This window comes from Tachypleus tridentatus, chromosome 8, assembly GCF_004210375.1.
Source record: "Tachypleus tridentatus isolate NWPU-2018 chromosome 8, ASM421037v1, whole genome shotgun sequence".
Classification (NCBI taxonomy): domain Eukaryota; kingdom Metazoa; phylum Arthropoda; class Merostomata; order Xiphosura; family Limulidae; genus Tachypleus; species Tachypleus tridentatus.
Genome location: NC_134832.1, coordinates 106,932,559 through 106,951,281, shown reverse-complemented (window position 1 = coordinate 106,951,281; position 18,723 = coordinate 106,932,559). Strand labels below are relative to the sequence as shown.

At 32.1% G+C, this 18,723-nt stretch overlaps 1 protein-coding gene across 2 annotated transcripts in view; it reads right to left on the bottom strand.

Annotated features, from left to right (window-relative positions):
* Window positions 1-18,723, bottom strand: part of LOC143223151 (potassium voltage-gated channel protein Shaw-like) — a 162,928-nt gene that overhangs the window by 97,360 nt on the left and 46,845 nt on the right. Inside the window, exon 1 of one of the 2 annotated variants that reach the window (XR_013012687.1) lies at window positions 9,787-9,893. The exons of the other annotated variant lie outside the window; for it this stretch is intronic. The gene's annotated coding sequence lies outside the window, so the exon portion shown is untranslated. Of the gene's footprint in view, window positions 1-9,786; window positions 9,894-18,723 lie in introns of those variants that run through there. 2 annotated transcript variants of the gene reach the window in all.

Below are 18,723 nucleotides of genomic sequence, written 5' to 3'. Positions count from 1 at the left end.
AATACCAGAAATTTTACTCCTAAATTTCCAGTTATATAACACAAATTATTGGACCTTATTACTTACTTCCCTTCAAGTCATCAATGAAAGGGGTATATTTTCAGAGTTAACTGTCGAAACACGATTCGAAGATTAATCCGAGATACTGAATAACGCTGGCATTACCTCCGGGAGATGCCCGTGTTTGGGTAAAGAGTCACGATAAAGAGAGGCACCACACTCAAGCTGCTCTGGGAATTCAGGAAACGTTGATACAGCTGGTCTGTTAATCTCTTTACAGAGCCTAGGGATTCGGGATGTTAACAGCAAACACGTTCATGTTTGTTTTCCTAAGCTGAACAACGAATTTACCTGTAAGAAATCCACTAAATCCGATACCATGCCTGGAACAAATGTTTGTCAAATGAGGAATTATGTAAAACTTATTGAAATCTGTGCGTATTCCACGTTAGTCACTCATATGACAAACCCATGTAGTTACTAGTCGCTAAGACACAAGAATGTTTCACTGAAATGAATCTGGACTTTGCTTAAAACAACTCATCAAATCATATTTCTAACAAACGAAACCAAGCTTTCAGAATTTTCTATTGCTAATCACCTAAACCACATTAAATGTGTCCAACTATTCTCGGAAAATTAAGGTTAATGGAAGTCTTTAGGCATTTATATATAAATAAATTATCTAATGTTCTTATTGCTTTTATGTTTCGAGATCAACTATTTACCCACAACTTATCTTCCCAAAGTATTTAAACAAACCAAACACTGTATCGCATACATAATAAATTCAATCAAATTTATTTTGCAATGGGCATTCTACTTACTATCATGTGTTTCTCACCCACACAATGAACCGAATTTAACTTAATTTAATTTTGGTAAGAATAGAAATTACTTAACATTGGTCAACATTAAACTTGAATATACCGTTACAAATCTTTTATATGAAGAAATCCCATTGAAAGCTATTGTTAATTCGTTTACTTTTTTATTACAATAAATTCAGGTTTTATATTTAAATCTTAACGTGTGGTTTTGATGACAAAAGTGAAGTAAAAACAACAATAAAAAAGGAACATCGAGACAAACATTTTTTCACTTGAAATTCAATATTATTTTACTGTGTTGAAATTTTAATTTCAGTTTTATGGATTATGTTTTGAAGTTTATTGTTATGTTAAATAAACACAAGTGTTTGTCAGTCTTTATCACAATTTGTTCACAAAACACTATTTTGCGTACACCTTCGGTAATGTTATACTAGTTTATGCTATCGACGAAATCTGAGTTGGAATAGTTACAAATATCTTAGAACTCTGCTATGAATAAGTAAGTATTCATGAATGTTATTTGTAGTTCCGACACAATATATTACAAAGTACTGAAAATTCAGATTGCAGTAAAGATATGAGAATTTGAAACAATACGTACAAAAAGTTTTAAAAACTAGCGTCAAATATATATATATATATGCAAAATCTAAAATTACTAAATAAATAAACAGTTCAGGATGGCTTGGTCTCTGCTTCATCAAATGGAATCACGAAAACCGAGAATAAAAAAAACAGCTAAGCTCTTTGTTATATACAGGGACACTACAAACATATTTTTCACATGTATAAGCAACATCTCTTAACTTAACAGTTATACATAATACGGAAAGGAGACGGATAGTTCAACCATTTGTATTTGGGTAAAAGGAGGTAAGATACACCAAGGCCAAATGTAAAATGCCAAATACGTTTGTTACATGAACTATCCAGGGAATACTCAACAAACTTCTTTTATAATGGGAAACAATACGTATTTTATTTGTTTACATCAATTACAACAGGATTTACTACTAGAAAAGGTACATAGTGGCAGAAAAGAGTGCAATTAAATCCTGATATGATTTGTTTTTAATCGTATGGTGGTTTCACAACATAAAATACGAGCTGTCAGTGACGCTACAGTAATTTGTTACGTTGAATAACTTACGGTGTTAAAATTTTTCTTAAAACAGTTTATATAACACAGGCGTATAAAAGTTCCCAATTCATTATAAATTAATTTTATAATGTTTGTCATAACGTCGAAGTGTGATATAAGCATCTTTGACGAGTTTTCATTAAAGTTATTTTTCAACTCATATCGATTTTATAAGCTCGACCGTCAGATACATGAAATTGTTCTACACTGATTTGAAAGAATAAGTATTAACAAATTTAAGCCGCCGCACAGAAAAACAAATGGAGTGAAAATTCACTGAGCTGGTGGTGTTAAATACAGACTGTATAAAAAACAACAAAACACAGTTATAAGAATTTATAAACTTGAAGACAAGAAATTTCGCGCTGAGCACAAAACTTAACCTCACATAAGATAGTAATATTGCCAAAGAAACTTTCAAAGCCCGTTAAAATATTAGTTAATTACAGTCTCGTAGAGTTTCATTTCGTTGATTAAACATCCGTTTGTTTACACAAAGAGTCTTATTTCAAGAGGACAAGTGTGTTAAAAGAGAAATGGCGCCATACTTCAAAACCACATCCAATTTTTTAAGCATGTAAGGGTTAGTATTTATGAGGTTCAACGTAATTATATATATTTCAAGCTATATATACGTTATATATATATACTCTTCAAAACAAGAAACGCAAAAGAGATATTTTTGTTATTTTAAAGAGAAATATAATAACGTTACAAGCTCAGAGTATGTGATTTTACACGTGTTAAGGCACTGATTGTCAGACCAAAATGACAATAAAAGTTGTGCACTTTGAAAACGGAGAAAAACAACGGATTTTTCGCCAAAACGCTTGCGTGTCCAATAAATTTGTTTGAGAGATCTGCATGTTCTGCAAGTGCAACATGTGCAAAATCCCTATAAAAGTGACGGGTTCTCGGTTTCCATAGCTCAGTGTTAAGCCACCGACACGCAATACAGTTACGCCAAGACTGACTGAAGCACAACGCAACAACGCCATTGGTCGATTGAAAGCAAACGAATCTCGATCAGATGTTGCCAGAGCTGTGAATGTCCACCCAAGCAACATCACAAGGCTATGGAATCGTCACCAACAACATGGATCAACTCGTGACCGTCCACGATCTGGCAGACCTCGTGTGACCACGCCCGCACAAGATCGCTACATCCGGGTACGTCACCTTCGGAATAGGACCACCACTATGACGTCTACTGCCTCAACCGTACCAGGGTTGCGTAGGATTTCCGATCAGACCGTACGCAACCGTCTACGAGATTTTTTAGGCCCCATGTGCAACCCATCATGGTGAACGTCAACGACGTTTTTCAACATGACAACGCCCGTCCTTACACAGCCCGACTCACCACTGTCTTCTTGAGACACCACAACATCAACGTTCTTCCCTGGCCCTCCAGATCACCAGATTCAAACCCCATCGAACATCTTTAAAACGAGTTGGACCGACGTTTGCGACGGCGACAACCTCAACCGCAGACTCTACCTCAGCTTGTAGCAGCTTTGCAGGCTGAGTGGACAGCCATTCCACAGGATGTGATTCGTCATCTCATCGTTTCCATGGGCAGGAGATGCCAAGCAGTTATTGATGCTCACGGGGGGCATACTCGTTATTGACGTTGAGTGGTGTTAAACTTCAACTAGTGAGCGTGGACTTCGCCTTTGCGGACTTTGGATGTTCAGCAGTGAATGTGCAAAGTTTCACACATGTCATACAGAACTATCCGGAATAAACTTGTTAACAATTTGTCTTATATTTTTCCTTTTGCGTTTATTTTTTTGAAGAGTATATATATATGTATACAAGCCATTGCAAAAGCTGTTATCAGCAGAACATTTACGTAAAATTTAGGTCAAAATAAACATAATCAGTGATGTTGAAAAAACCCACTTGTAGAGAAATATATATGTAAAAACGGCTCGTTTGGGTTGAGAAAATATTTTACGTAGAGGAGCGGACTGACCGGTCAGTTACCTCTTTTTTTTTTGTGAACCTGACGATGACCGAAGAAGGCCGAAATGTTGTTCGCTCCTCTACGTAAAATATTTTCTCAACCCAAACGAGTCGTTTTTACATATATATTTCAAAATAAACATAGTTTTAAAAGAACAATTAAAATAAACTTACACTTTACTTAAATGCTTAACAATCTTATGTATATATTCAGCATATTGCCAATAGTATCGTGATTTATATAAAAAAAGTTGATTCTATCGAATATTTATCAAAGCGTCATAGCTCTAGATCTATTTCCAAAACATCATAATGGCATTACTGGGAATACGTTAACAGTCTTTCAGTGGGGAAATTATTATAACGTTTAGTAGTGTTGCTGACAGTCCACATTATGAAACTTTATTACTTTCAGTATTTCGTTCGCTTTCTTTTTATTGATGGGAAAATACAGCAAATTTGGGTTTACATATTAAACACGACCAGTATTTGTTCTTGAAACAAAATACATTATACCGGCTTTTCGTGTTTGTTTCTTTCGTAATTTTTTTTACGAAGTTATATTAGGGCTATTTGCAAATAGCAACCATCACCAACATTTGGACTGTTCTTAATTTTGAATTTATAAACTAGAGGGAAGGAAGTCAGTCAAAAGCAACCATCACCAACATTTGGACTGTTCTTGTCAGATCCAAATGTAGGATTTGACTGTAACTCTTATAGCGCAGCCGCACCATTAAAGTCCGCAGTTCATTTTTGTAGCAAGAGGATTTAACTTGTATACCTTCAAATTCACAGTGTGAACCCCTATCCACAATCCCTCCAATGGCACAGCGGTATGTCTATAAACTCCCATTCCCCAAAATTGGGTTTCGATACTCGTGGTGGGCAGATCACAGATAGCCCAGCGTGTAGCTTTATGCTTAATTCCAAACAACATTACAGTTCATTAACATTGCTCTACTGCTTCGTAATTTTCTGTTTTCCATATTGTAAAGTGTAACTGAGAATTAACACTGCTTTCTTAGAATAAAACGAGAATTATTAAGCACTCATGTAGAGTTTCAAAGACTGTAGAGTTGAATGGACAAGATTTAAAAAATTACCGCAAGTATAAGTTATATTGAAATAATATTGTCGTTTTTTAGAGAATCACAATAAATTTAAACCAAAACGAACAAAAAACATGATATTAGCAACGATTTCATAATATTTATTTGTATTTTGAAATATTTAAGTAAAAACTGTTGTTTTGTTAATATACTACCACTATGGTAACACATTATATGAATATTAGTTTTACATTCACGTACTTTCATGACTATTTATAAGCTTTTTCTATCTGTCTGTATATTAAAAAAAAGAGAGAGAGTTGGGCAGCTTTCCATTATAGTTGTGCAATAAAGCATTTTTTTTCTCATCCGTAGAGATGGAACAGCAATAGACCATGATCTATTTCACTCAACACACACAGTGTGTATGGGTGTGGCTGTGTGTTTTCAACCTCTACACTCTAGCTTCACTGATGAGTTCGATGAGCCTAGAAATACGCATGTATTAAACAGGCTGTGCTGAACTCACGACAGGTGGAACTGTTACCCTTTATTTATCATCAGGAATTCATAGAACATTTTGTGTGTGTGTCTGATTTCTTAATGCTTAAGTAATGATGAAAAATATTTAGTCATTCAGATTGTTAGAATCGTCTTAAGATGTTCATTTTATATATATACATAGCCATTATAAAAAAAATCCCTTTAAATTGTACAAATGGATGAAAGGTTTATATCTAAATAATTTAATCCTTTGACAGAGAATTATAATAGGCTGATGCTTAAATAACATTATTTTTATAACTAACACCTTAGTATCCTTAAGTTATCTAGTTATACAGTAGTATGTATGTGGGCAGAGCACAGATAGCCCTTTATGTATCTTTGTACTTAACTAAAAACAAACAAGTATTCTTAAATAAACTAGATTTAATACACATGTTTTGAATCTATCATGTACTCTGAAACCATTGAACTTTTTAAAAGGAAATCATAACTTACAACAATATTCTATTTATAATGATTTGTATGAATAAGAAAATTAATATTATTATTTTTTACTTGAGATAAACCGCAAGTTTTAAAACATTATAACGTAGGGAAGGTTTTCACTCTTAAGTTTCAACAAATAATACGTTAAATTAAAAATAAAGTGCATGGACTACATGTATAGTATTATACTTTTTTTAAAATATAACTGTAAAATATTAAAAATGATAAGTGGTACCGAATGGTAATGTAAAAATAAATGTAACATAAGCGTAACACAAGAATATCTGTTCTACTGCCTCTGTCTTTCCTTATATACAATAAACTTTTGAAGTATTTAGGTTCTTAAAGCGAGGTTACTAATTACATAGCATCTATCTCTGGTAAAGATGTAATTCAATGAATTGATAATAATTATTTTAGCTGTCGGAAGAAAATGGAAGTTTTTCATTTTCAGTTTGAAAATTAAGTTAACTTCAGATGATAATTTCTTTTTGTATATAGAAATTATAATACTCGTAACATTACATTCCAGTGTATGCCAAAAATAAGGTGCTGTAAATTATTTGTATGTTTATATGTCAATAAACAGTCATAGAAGGACGTTCATAGCATAGGATGCAAACTAATGTCAAATGGAAAGAAGAACTTTATTGTTAGAAGTTGAGCTAAAACTTTTGTTTTTTTTTTCTGTTTTAAATTTCACGCAAGCTACACGAGAGCTATCTGCGCTAGTCTTCTCTAATCTTGCAGTTTAAGACTAGATAGAAGGCAGCTACCTAGTCATCACTACCAACCAACTCTTGGGCTACTTTTTTACCAACGAAGAGTAGGATTGACCATCACATTATAACGCCTCCAGCTGAAAGAGCGAACATGTTTGGTGCATTTTTATTAAGTGTAGGGCCTGGCGTGGCCAAGTTGTTAAGGCACTCAACTCATTATCTGACTTATTAAATACATAACTTGCTAATCAACTCAACCTCTAACTAAATTATAGTGTTTTCCCAAGTTTTTAGAAAATGGGAAACGTCACGTCAAATTCATGAAATTTTCTAGGTACATCATCATCACTACATAATCTAAAAACTCCTTCTAGCAAACAACTGAAAAACCTTTAAATTAAAATTTTTGAAAACAGTATACACACAAATATTATCGTAATAGTTTGTGTTAATATCCATTATTCAGATGTAACATCTAAAATCACTTTAACTAGGATAAAACATCTATATTTGGGTCTATCTTGAGTAATAGGTGAGCAACCTTCTTTGTGACTTCATTGACCTTCTGATAGCTCACACACAACAATACTGATCCATCCTTCTTCTTTACAGATTAGTACTTGGTTCTATTAATTCTGCCCCCAAGTGGCTCCGCGGTATGTCTGCGGACTTACAACGCTAAAAACCGGGTTTCATACCCGCGGTGGGCAAAGCACAAATAGCCCATTGTGTAGCTTTGCGCTTAATTAAAAAACAACAACATAGACAACAATCTATTAATTCTTATTCTTCCATGGCTTCTATGTCATTGGGATTCTCAACTCGTTTTGCAAATGAGAGATGTGTGACTATGTATTGTAATAGAATTGCGTATCTAGTATTAGCCTTATAATTTATTTTATTTTACTATCCTACAACACAAGATCCACTAGAAAAAGTACCTTAATATTCTATGACCTACTCGTGTAATGTATAACAGAACAGCTATGAAACCTCTACAGTTATCATCGTATAGCACACCTAAATGAAATGATAAACTCTATATAAATACTTGGCATCAGACTTGTTACATTTTGTATCAAAGATGACTATTGCTGGTGTTCTTTGATATATATGCATGTTTCAACTTCAAATCTTGTTTAACTTTGATCTGTATTTCTTGGTTTCTTTTGTATCCATAACCAAAGTAATGGATTCTTTATTTTTCAAATCTACAAGAGTATTTCCAAACAACAGTCCCTCATGATAAACTGGAATGATCTGTTATACTATGTCTTAAGTCACTAGATGTAAAGTTTTTTCCTAATCAGTCTCGATAATAATATTTATGTTCTTGGTGTTTTAGTAACAATTTTTTGTCGTTAGCTTCCCACTTCTGGTACTGTAATAATCACTTACTGCACAGCTATTTCTTGGTTATAGATCATAAAAGTGTTTGAAACAAGTTTCATGTATGTTTCTGCATGAAGTCTATTCCCAATACGTACTCTTTATTTATCTCCATTACTCACTTATCACGTAGTAGAAGAAGCGAAGTTTCACACAGTGAGGATGAATTCCAGCTTTTTTGGCTGAAACTTTATTTACACTTACTTACTGCTTTTTACCTTTTTTCATCTCTGTAGGCAATTTCTTATTTTTCGTTATCAAAGTGGAACGAAATTGTAGCTGAAGAACCAGTGCTGATCAACATGCTGCAAGGCTTCTCATCAATTTATCAATGAACTCATGGTTTGATTACTTTAAATAATGAATTTCGTATCTAAATTGGAGCAGCTGGAGTAATCTCAGCTGAAATTTGCACCTTAAGTCTAACAAATTTATAGTTTTAGATGTCTGTCCTAGTTGTTCCTGAAACCTGGTTTGGCTATGAAACCCATTGTTAAGATATGGTTTTTGTAGTTTATTGTCACCTGTTCATTCCTCTGCTAGGTGTAATGTCAATGTTATCTATACTTATAACATCTATCTTTTTCTGACATTCTTTGGGAAAATTCTCTTATTTCCTACTGGGTTTCTCTACAGTGTCTGACAATATGTCCTTTCAACTAACAGTTTAAGTTCTAATATTTTTATTATTCTTTAGTTCTTCTTGAGCAAGTAGTTGTCTAATAGATCGTTTAATTTCATCTAGCCTTGTATCAAAGGATGTTGATGTTTCCAAATAAATTAATCGCACGATTTTGGGTTGCTTTTGAGTTGTTTATATGAAAATTTAATTAATTAAAGCTTTATTTAGAACTACACATCTTTCTTTAAAGATCTCCATTAACTTTACTTTATATCAGTTCGTATGTTCTCATTTAATATGGCAGCTACTGTTTGGCCAGGTGCCAAAGAATCCATGATTTCAAGTGGAGTATCTGGATACGATAACTAGGCAAGTCTTTTCACATTTTCCAAAAGTTCAGCTAAGGTCTCGTCTTTCTTTCTTACACTGCTCCTAAAGTATGCTTTGGTAATTTCTTTTTGATGCATTGATGCCTGATAATTGTAACGGTTCTCAGCTGTTAAAATATTTGATGTTGTTAAGGCTGGTACTTTTAAGCATACTGTAAAATGAAAGGTTTCTTGTTCACCCTTCTATTCATTTACTGTGGGAACTTTTGTAGCTCATCCTGGTAAACTTCACTATAGTACGTTTTCATTAAAGTGGGTAATGTTTTTGAACTAGCTTTGGTTGTGGTGTAGCTGCTGTAGTCCAGAAAACTCCTGCAGTCGTAGGTGGCACAACAGTAGTGGTGAAAGGTAAACACTGATTATCCTGTTCAATACCTCATACTGTATATGATGTATTAAGTTACAATTATTGAACACACACAGACAGAGCTGTGGTTGGTTTGCCTCTTGCATTTACAATTTAAGTTCCATATGTTTTATTTTCGTCTTAGTGTTATTTTATACTTATGTTTCAACTTTATTATTCTCCTTTCGTATTTTTCGAACTTGATATCATAATATATCTCTACTTTATGTATGTCGTTTTGTATTGGTACCTCTTCAAGTTTCTTGTTATAATTCTTTTCTAAATTTTATGTCTCTTCCTTCTAATTCATCTCTTAACTTTTGACTCTTACCTCTTGACCGTCTTTTAATTTTCCATTTATTTTTATTTCTTGCTCTTTATTCCAATGTTTCACCATTTCCAGCTAATTTTCTATCCCACTTCGAACATGTGTTGTCACCTGGAATTTGAAGTTCTTTTTTAATTCTATTTTAATATTCGATTAAATTAATCCTTCTACTCATAATAGTCCAGTGTTGTAACGGTTTCTATTGTTCATTGGGTTATTTTTATTAGTTGGAAAAAATAAATAAAAATATAGTACACTCAATGATAATAAAAAAATATTTCATTTCTTGAACTAAATGTTTTACAGTTTACGCGGTTTCATCAACTAATAATCAACAAGCAAAGACCTAACTAAGAAATAAAGCTTTAAAGCCGGTTATTTACATATTTCCTCTGAGATCTACTATGGAACAAAATCAAAAGATCAACAGTACTGAACTGACTTACTAACTAATCAACTGATTCTGTAACTCACTGATGTTTAACATTTTTGTAATTTTTATTAAGTACTGTAGCATAAAATCTAGAAACTTCAAAAATTCCTAGACGTCAGACTTTATCACTACGTCATGCCAAAACGTTTCTATAAAACAGTACAATACATCTAAATTAGAATACTAAGGACATAAGCCTAGAATAAATTATTATAAACTTTTACGCTGAGAACAACTATTCAGTCTTTCAGTTTGCTCTATCATAATCCATTTCGTCCTGAAAATACAATATCGATTTTGAAAACTTTGCTGTAACTATTTATGTTATTTTTCTATGACTGCTCAAATAATATTGGGTTTAGCCTGGTATAATGTATGTCAAGCGACCAATTTACATAAAATAAACCTACAGTCATTACTCTAGCTGCGTTGTATACTGTTGGCATTTCATCATCTACTGGTGCATATGTGTAATATTTGAAACCAGAACTCGAGAGAATTGTTTGATGTTAGCGTAGTAACGTTTAAGCGAAAGGGACATAGTCTAAGTTACCTGTGAAGTTTTAGAAACTCCAAATAATTCAAGCCTTGTAAAATTCTTTTATCATAGAAATTTCTTAGCGTGTATGTTTTAAAATCACAGCTACAAAGTTTTGTATAAATACTATTATATCAGTTTGAGTTTTCATGAAGAGAACATGAAACAAACAAAGAAATCTTTAGCGCTCACTTTACACGTCTAATCTTAGTTTGGTAGAGAATAAATAGAATAAAAGTAAAAACTGAAAATACATACCTTTTCAGCGTTGTTTAAGTGTAAAATAAACAAAGTTCGATTTACTTTATTTTAAGTTTGAAAAAATATACGGACGATAAAAAGCAACTAATGTCAGGTTAATCTATAAATTTTGAATGAATGCAAAATTGTTAGATATAGTTAAGTAACGCCACTAATTACTAAAACAAGTACGTTAGAACAAAATTAAAACTAATCACTCTAGAACTAAACATTAGGTCAGCTGAAAATACCAAAGTTGTTCATTTCCAACTTAAGATTAACTCTATAAAAATAGTCCTAAGAAGTTCATATCCAAAACACGAGAGTGGGATTAAAATATAGTATTTTGCTAAAATAATTTTAAATTACGTTTTCGGACAAGAAGCCTAAATATAGATATTTTTAACTTTCTCGTGAAGATTTGTGCTGTATTTTCTTGATGTAGAACTAAAATATGGGCTATTTTCACCCACTTCACTTGAGGAATCGAACACAGTATTTTAGGAATGTAAATTTGAAAACTTACTGCTTCTTTCCTAGAGTTAATTATGAAGGTAACAACATGTTTTCAAAATTCTTTAACTAATTGGTATAATTGTAAACATTATAAATAAAAATTAAAAACAAATGAACGTAAAAATATATCTAATTCCATATATTTTTATGAAGTACAAATTAGAAGTAAAAATTAATTATGTGTTTTAATTTGTTTGGCTCATGAATTACTGCTTTGGATAAAGTTAAACTATTTGCGAACCAAATTGTTTCTGAGTCAATAAGTTTAGTTACTATAGGATCCTTAATAACGTATGAGTCATTAAAAATTTAAAGAAAATATTATTCTTATTCAACTAATTCAATAATTATTTGTTGAGTCCCCTTCGTATTTCACATAGACAATTATTTATTTCCTCCATTCCTTCAGCCAGTTCTTTACCAAAAATGTTGTAACGGGCAAAAATACAAAATTATTCAATACGATACAATACGTGTACCCTATTAATAGTGAATAGCAGGTGGTGAAAAGAAGGTGGTTATTTGCGAGTTAACCTCTTGGTGATTTTATTTCCTGTCTATATTTAATACGTCTGTATAACTGTCTATTCTCACGTGAATGAAACCATTAGTTTTTCGTGTGTCTCAGAATATGGAGACATCAGTAACTTTCCACTTAATGTAGAAACTGCGTTTGCTACGAAGTGTATTAGTCACGAATCCTCATAAACGATAATTTCGGTTGAGCTTACTATTTATGGTTGCTGTCAAGCGCTAGGGTTGCCTTATTTCGACTTTAACAGTAATAATCTAGTAGCCTGTGACGCAGTCCACACAAGGGAATAGCGTTATTGGGGTATATTTGCTACTGGGTTAAGAAGTCTATCTAAATCTAACTAAAGTAGTGACAAATGAGTCACGTTCACAGTATGCATTTCATCTTAGAGCTCGTGCACAGGTCTGCAGTGAGAGTATTATAGGACTGTAGTATAGGAATATCACAATGTTGAGTTAATTAAGAAAAGCTCCCGTTTAGTGTCTATTAACCCTTAAACAGCAGCCATCATCAATTGATGCTGCTACCTACAACATTCCCGTTGTTTAAGGGTTAATAGCTCTAGTTGTGAGAATGATGTTATTATTATAATCACCTCTTTTCTTCAGTGTACTTTATAAGTAAAAGTGTTAGAATAAATACATGTATGCTATTTATCATGTTATTAGTTTTGTACACGTTTAAGCTTTTGGAGTCTTTATTTAATTGATAATTGTTCTAAGTAACAAAGTTTTTGGTTTACTCAGGAAGGTTTTTGACAAGTTATGTAACAGGTTTCTTGTTTTTTATGGAAACACTATGGTTTCGATGTACGAACATGGAGTAAATACGTTTAATTCTTATTATTGAACATTTACTCATATCTCTTTAAACACAGTGCAGAGCTTTAACTACGAACAACATTCTCGGATTACTTTGTCTATTAAAATACTCAAAAGTTAATTACTTCTAAACATTTGTTGGAAGTTTTAAAACATATTTATTTTTCCTATGAAGAGAAAAGCGCAATACAATTGTACGTACTATAAATGTTATTCATCTTCGATCTTGACAGATGATACACATATAACTTAGTTCTGAAAGGGATAAACGATAAACTCAAGTGTGATATTGACAAACGATGTAAATATAACTTAGTTCTGAAACTGATAGACAGTAGACATTACTCAACACTGATCTTAATGGACGATATACATAGAACTTAGTTTTGGACCTAATGCGATCGTTGTCCGATGCTAACGAATGAGAGATATAAAGATTTGTTCCTGACGAACATTAAATCGAAACACATAATATATACGTAATATACACATAATATATACGTAATATAGACCTGATATACACATAATATAGATATGATATACACAAAATATAGATATGGTATACACATAATATATACATGTCAGATAACATTAAACAAAAGTTCTCCTTAATTTTTTTTAAAAAATGTGAGCGAGCAAATACTAGCTCACTTATTACTATACTTATATAGTTTTCTTTTTTATATAAGAAATATGAATATTTTACCCTTGAAGAAGTGAGCTATAATTCAGAAGAAGGTAAACACAGCCCACTTGATTTAGTTTAATTCCATACATACTTCATTAGATATAATTAAACATCGAAAGCTATGCAGTTTTGAACCTTGTTTGTTTGGCTCAAGGCAACAATCATAAAGCTCAACTAAAGTAGAGTATTTTCTCATCTTTTATGAAAATGTTCCCATGTTTTCTTAACAGAAATATTGAAACTGGGAGAACGAAAGTCAGGTTTATTATGATATAAAATTTTCAAGCATAGTCAATTACTTATTTTTTAGTCGTCGTCCTCCTTCCAGTAAGGAAAAAAGGAAGAATGTAAGAGCGTCGTAAGGAAATGCCAATATTGATTTAAGAGTGTAAAAGAAATTTCGTATTTATTTTTGACAGATAAAATAAAAATCAAATATTTACTTTTCACAACTGTTTTTTTTTGTCTTCTGTAAATATTTCGAAATACATAAGATATATATATATATATATATAATATAATTATTTTGGTGTTTGTTTTTATACATTTGAGGATAAAATACAATTAGAAAGTGGATAATCATAATAAAGACTTACTAATACAAACTGAAGTACATAGACGAATATAGAAATATTAAGATACTTTATTGAAAGAAAAACTTAAACTTTGGTTACAATGATTATCTAGATAATTAAAAGAAAGTTATTAGCAAGAAATTAAATTCATAAATACTACAATTGAGTTAGTTTTATTGAGATTAAAATTATAACTAACTATTCTGAAGTATAGAACTGCATTCTAATAAAAGTTATAATGCATACAAAACGTTTATAAGGTTGCATCTATGTTATCTTCAATAGACTAATTGTACAAAATTAATTAACTCATTGTTGCTCAATTGAAAAATAAATTTTGCTTATTTCAGTTGGTGTCTTTAACTTTTGTATAACAACAAACAGTTTACATCTCCTTTCTATAAGAGCTTAACGTCAGTTATATTATTCTATTTCCCGTGTCTATGAAATATTAAAGATATATTTTTCTTAGTTTGTCAAATAGTTTTTCTGTTCCCGTCATAAACTTAGACGTTATGAGTTGTGAGAGTGTAGGGTGATCGTTATTCTTTGTGTGTTTCTTTGTGTCCTTGAGTGCAAAACACATAACCAAAGATTAAGTAAATTCAAATTCATACGTAACTTCTTATAACACCTTCTTTTTTTTTGTGATACGAAGCAATGATTTTTTTATTCCACACGTTATATGGTTATAACTGCAGAACAGATAAGTGTGCGAGGACCACATTTGGTACGTGTACGAGGTTTCAATCGGTTTTATTACGTCCTGACATAAATTAGTTTGAGGTTAAAATTTTAGGGACTTTGCATTTCAGTGATAACTTCAGAACAATAAGACAAAAACGACCAACCTTGGTACTTGTTTTAAGTTGACTTTTTTACTTCTGGACGTAAGATTACTAAGAGATGGACAATTTAGAGAACTTACATTATGGATAGTAAATCGACTTTCTTTCTACGTTGTAACATGTAATACATTTTGATTGAAAGATTATACCTAGATATTAAGATATATAAACACCATCAAACCTTCAAGATAAGCGAAATTATAATCTTTATGCGCTTTGGTTGAAAAGTTCTTGGTCTCATTTATAATGAAAAAATTATAGAACAGGCAAGGAAGGAAAAACAAACTAGGTACGTAAATGAAAATGTAGTTTTTAACATCCTAATCCTGATTATTTCGGAAAGGCCTAATAAAGTATGTTACAATGGAAGGAAGAACAAACTTGGTACACAACTGAGATGCCATTTTCAATATCCTGATGTGGAAACAATTTTTTGAAAGCCCACATAGCATCGATTATAACTAGAGAACAATTAATGGGAACAGAATGAAACTTATTTTATAAATTTTTCTTTCACATATCCCTTAAAAGAATTACGATCAAAGCCTTAAAGCTCACATTACAAACCTTATCAGAAGCGCGAGAAAGTGTACCAACTTTTTTATTCAGCATTACTTTTGTGATAGAATAATAAACTAACATCCAATTGCACCAGTCTTGTTAAACATTGACTGACACACGGCTACGTAAAATATCATAGTATTGTAAAATTTGTTTAATGAGATTTTAAGGATTTTCTACGCTTTTGCTGTTGAATAGGATTCCAGAAGATGAAGTAATTCACCAAAAATAGTGACACCTGGATGCAAAATTTACCAAGTTATAAAAGTTTAATAAACAAAGTAAGGATTTCATAACGGAAGAGCAAAACTTCAGTAGATTGTCAACAACTGCATTTTCCATTTAAACTTAACTCTTCGTATAAATCAAACCGTTTGAATAAATTGTTGTGTCATGTGATGTTTATTTTTACAACGCTATAGGATATACAAAAACGTGTTAATTATTACAAAATTATTAAAACTGGGTATTTTTTTTATTCATAACTGCGTCGAAGATACATTTTAGTAGGTATATATCCTACTTCCTTAACGATGCACGTATTTCATGCTTGGTCAGTTTGGTAATTTCGTGGAGAGTTGTAGGTAGGCGTGGTGTCATTCCATTCGAATCTTAGTTGTTACTGGTTTTTGTATTTTCATTTTACTGCTATGTGTGGTTAATACAGATCATGGGGATATGATGGCATACGTTAAGGTAGGCGTGCCTGTAAGAATAATAGAATAATAATGTTTCTCGTATATTGTCATCTACCTACACAATGTATCTTGTTCATTCCGCATTTAACCACTTCTATTTTTTTTTTTTTTTTTTTTTCGGGGGGGATCAGTGACATTTATACCAGAACTTGTGATAATCACAGTAATTTCTAATTGCACATTTTCACAGGATAAGACTGTTGAATATTATTTGGTGACTGCTGCCTCAAGAAACAATATTAAAGTAATATACATGAAATTTCATTAGACAACAAAGTGTTAATTACGATAAAGAAATATACTCAGGATTTAGTTTGCATAATAATGCTTAATTTTAAAACTACTCCGTAGAATTATATACAAGTACATAGTTAAATATTATTACACGTTATACACTGCTGGCCAAATTCTTAAGGGCAATGAACACAAAGAAAAAATATGAATTTTGCGTTGTTAGACTCAACCACTTATTTGAGTAGAGCTTCAAAAGATGGAAATAACAAAAGGGAAAATAAAATGAAAAACCTTTTTAGCATTTAAGAGTTCAAGTAACAAAACAAATATGTGTTCTTACTATTTCAGTCCGTTGTTGTTGTTGTTTTGAATTAAGCACAAAGCTACACAATGGGTTATCTGTGCCACCACGGGTATTGAAACCCGATTTTTAGCGTTGTAAATCCACAAACATAACGCTGAGCAACTGGGGGACATTTCAGTTGGTTTTCGAACGACTGGAGTGTCATGCTTCAACCAATACGTTCTAAAAAGATATTGTAAGCTTTCTGTGTTATAATGTTAAAATTCAGGATTCGATTATCCGCGATAGATAGACCGCAGATAGTCCATTGTGTTACTTTGCATTAAAAGCAAAAACAAATCAAACAACAATACATTGCGTTTTTTTGTCAGTAGTTATTAAAGTACTGTACACAGAAACTGAAATATAAAAGAAGATTTTAAACAACAGAACCAGAAAAATAATATCACCGATGTAAGATTAGAAAGCATGTAAAATTAGATAAACAGATCTGATAAAGAGAAAGTGCTTGTGTCGGAAAGACCTAATCTGCAATAGTAGGATCCATACAATAGTAGAAAGATATAATCTCAGATTCAACAATTATTTCCAAGTCTCAGATGAAACTAGAAACTATGAGTGTTAGTATCAATATATTTATGATATTTTTTCTAATTACAATTATTAAACGCGCACACACAAATATATATGCACTTGCACTGACTAGTTATTTTGGGGTTAATTATGGTCCCCCAGTAGGTTAGCGATAAGTTTACAGACTTACAACGCACACATCCGGGACTCTTTCCCCGCGGCGGCCACAGCAGATAGCTCACCCACTGTGGTTTCACTCTCAATATAAACATTGAGAAAAGTTTAATTATGGACTCCATACATTACATGATTGCTATGCAGGAGATGATCGTTATTTATCACTCCTTACGTTCCAGTTTTAGTAAACACTTAGATTATTACTTAATTATATTTTTATTTAGTTAAATCTTTATATATTAAAACCAACTATAATTGATTTACAGTGAAAAATACATTTAAATGTGAGGTGTTGTAAGCTTGAACATCTTACCTGCCTATAGTTTTGAATTTAATTTCACGCGTAGATATTGTGAATAAATGTAGTATCCGCTATACAATAATCAGTTCTTCAGATACTTTTCTTATTCGGATTGGGTTTAACGCTTATATCTTAATTTTATTTGCGTCTTCTGTTTGTGCGACGTATCTGTTTTCGAAATTAGAACAACCATCTAAAGTTTGATCCGGAAGAAGAAATAATGTCCACATATGAATCGTTTAATTACAATCTTGGTAAATACACAGCATGGGCATTCTCCAAATATGTAACATCAGCCAGCTCATTCATCAAAGACTCTTTTAATTTCAAGTCTAATCTAAATCAACTTAATCATAAAGCCTTAATGGCCAGTTTCGATGTTATATCCCTCTTTACAGAAGTTCCAACCACTTAAGCCTGCAAGATAGCCTTAGAACTCTATATCCGAGACCCTAACCCATCAATAGACATTCCCAGTAACCAGTTAGCAACCCTCATAGAATTCACCACGATAAAGACAAACTTCATGTTCAACAACCAAAACTATATACAAACAAATGGCCTAAGCATGGGCAACCCAGTATCACCAGTTCTAGCCAATATTTTTATGACACAAGTTGAAACACAAGCAATTAACACAGCATTATATCCACCACTATACTGGTACAGATATGTAGATGACACGGTTGCGGGATTCAAATCTACAGAACACATACTTAATTTTTTCAATCATATTAACTCTATACATCCCAACATTAACTTCACATGTGAACAGGAAGAAAGCAATCAAATATCATTTCTGAACCTCAAAGTTACAAGAACCGACACACAATTCAAAACAGAAATCCACAGAAAAATCACCCATACTGAACTATACATTCCTTGGGACTCAGCACAT